We start from the raw sequence: 3053 nt of genomic DNA on the forward strand, positions 1-3053 counted from the left end.
GGTTCTAATATCAGAAGAGGCCCACTGGGTAAAGAACACTCTTTGGATACTTCTTTACTGGTTTTGTGTTTTTATGTGGATATCCTGTGATACAAATCTATGAGGGGGCAAGTATTTTCTTTATGACACTGACTATGAGCACATGGCAGGAGCCACCCTGGGGTCATCTGGAAGACGTTTGTCCTAATAAGCAATTGGTTCTTATGGTACACATAATAATATTATGGTACTCATAATAATAGTAATAATAATAATACTTATTGTTATTGTGGTCCTTCTGCTCCACCATAATGAGCTTTAAGCATTAAGACTCAATAGTCACATGTTCAGGAACAGCCAGTGATGATTCTAAGCCATGGTGAGGGCTCTAGAGACCCATCCTTTAGATTCCTAAATAGCAGGTGTCACATAATAGTTCCCTCATGACAATACTGTGTGATATAAGGAACCCTGACAGCTCACAGCACAATTACGCCAGGAGTGTGAGGCACAGAGGAGAGAATAGACAAGGGAGCCCTGTGGGTTGCCAGGGATTTGCTTAGAGCTGCAAAGCAAAGTAAGGAGTCTTTCTGTGTCTAACAGTCCACTGCATGCCCAGTACCCTGTGTGGTACCACTCAGGTAGAACTCTCTGTGAACACTGGCCACCACCATCATCATATGTACCACTAACAGGCAGCCACTGAGACTTCCCCAGTGGTCTTCAGCTTATCTGAAATCCCATGTCAGCTACAGAGCTATCTCTTTTCCCCTTGCACCAGTTATTAATTGTTTTGATAAACCTAACTCAATTATATGCTAATAAGACCATGCCCTCTAATTATTTTCTTGTCTGCGATCCTATTAAATGTTTGTCTAATTTTCATCCTTCAATTCTCAAAATATATGTCCTTCAGAAAAATTTCTGTGAGTGTTCAGTCTAACTTATTTTCTCCTACTTCCCACTCTGACCTCTCTCAAAACTCTTTTAATTTTGTTCATAAGACTTAAGATTTAGAATTCCCCCCCCTTCATTTGTTTGCTCTTGTGTTTGCTAACACCTGCAGAAGGTCTTGTTTGCTGTGTTCTTCCCGATCTGCATCTGCCATGATGATTAGAGTACAGTTAGTGCCCATCAAATATTTCTCAGATGAATGATCTAGGAGTCACAGTGGTCACTAAGGAACCACAGGGCCTGCTTACAAAAGGACTTACTCCCTGGATGAATTGAAGACCTGCCACCCAACTAGCAGTCCTGGGATCTTTTGTCTCTTCACTCCTGAAATTCTTTGTCTGTGCCTTCTGTTTCCTGCTGTGTACCCACAATAGCTCCCATCACAATTAATGTTTTAAGATTGGACATATGAGTCTATGAGTCATGAGCAGCTCCAAGAAGGACGAGCTCTCTACTCATCTGCTATAAATTATGCAAACTAGTATGAACATCAAGGTGGACATTAAGACACACTTTGGGAAGGCCGGCCGACTCTGGCTGTGGGTCTCTTCCTGATGGCTTCCCTGATGAAGCTCTTACTGCAGAGCTCTCACAGAGCTCAGCTTTGATCTGCTTTCAGCCTGCCAGAGCTCTCTGGTTCCCATTTCAAGTCTCAATTACTGTGAAAGGCACCGAATCTAGCTTTGATGGTGTTCATGGAAAATGGTAGAAAATTCAGGCGATTTGAGGAAAACTATGTGAACAAAAATGAGCCTACTTGTTAGAGAAAACAACCTCTAGCAGATTTTCATGGCTATGATGATACAAGTGAACCAGGTTGGAGACCAGGTGAAGGCAGTCATTGACACCTGACATCTTCTGAGGTCAAGGTGGCAGCCCTCCTGTGTTTGTGTTGAGGACGGTGCCTGAGCATTGCTTCAGTTCCTCCCCTCAGTCCCAGTTTGGGTTTCAACTCTTTGGTTAGCTCTCAGAAGCACAAGAAATGGCCTTGGCTGTGACCTTAACACCAGCCTGAGGTTTACTTTGGTTTCGAAATTGAGTTCTTGAGAGGTATCACTTGAGAGTTTAGCTCGCGGGACTCTGGGGGGTTGGAAGCTGAGGCAAGCTAGTCCCTTGATCACACAGCGGTGTTCTTCAGGGAAATGCTAGAACACAACACCATAAGTGCTAACTCCAGGAAACCCCAGGGCTCAGCAAAGCCCAGCTGTGGAAATGCTATCCTGGGGCTCTCCAGCCCCATTACTTCATCGGGACTTTCTCTCTGTTCTCTTCCCTATCTCTTCTGTTCTCAGGGAAATCAAATGGACATAAATCAGAGTTGCCCTTTGTGTCCCGGGCTTTTTGTCTAATCTAGTCATGACAAATCTCAATGAAAATGGCATTGAGGTTGCCTTGAAGATGAAATTACAAGGTGTCCACGAAATCTCGGATTCCAGAAACAAGAGTTATTTAGGGGCTGTGCACTCTGGACAGTATTTGTGTTTATTTTGTTGTTAGCCCTGCTGCCTCAAGCTGTGTGCCCAGGCACTGGTTCACTTTACCAGGCCGTTCTGTCTCCTTTTCTGTTGTCAGGGCATGAGAGGATAGAGAAGAAACAAGGGAGAGGAATGATGTTTTGTTTCTCTAGTCAGGACGATGAGTTCTTTATTTCCTGGTATTGTACCACCCACAGGCTTCAGAGTCTTTTCTATGACATCCCCAACTCCGTGACCTGCAAAATGTTCTATTGGCTCCTACAGATTTATAATCTGACTGAAGAATTTTGTGGGTTTGAAGTCTGGACTTGAATAAATGGAAATTAAAGTGCCCAAGTTAATCATAGAATGAGGGAATGGTTAATTCAGAGTGTTCCCACCCTATATATTGGATTTCTGGAGAATTTCTGTACATAGGTCAGGAAGACCGGAGTGTTTAGTCTCAGCAAGTCCCACGTACATCCTGGTAAATGTGAATGGTAAGGAGAGTGAGGGAGTCAAGCTGGGAAATGTGAAAACCAATATGGACTTAGCTAAGTTTAATGAGTGTTTACAATGGACTAAGCATGGACTAAGCATGGACTTATACCAACGGAATTTATTAACCCTCATCACAGTCCTGCTATGAGGCAAGAATTAGTATCG

Source organism: Mastomys coucha, unplaced genomic scaffold, assembly GCF_008632895.1.
Source record: "Mastomys coucha isolate ucsf_1 unplaced genomic scaffold, UCSF_Mcou_1 pScaffold14, whole genome shotgun sequence".
Classification (NCBI taxonomy): domain Eukaryota; kingdom Metazoa; phylum Chordata; class Mammalia; order Rodentia; family Muridae; genus Mastomys; species Mastomys coucha.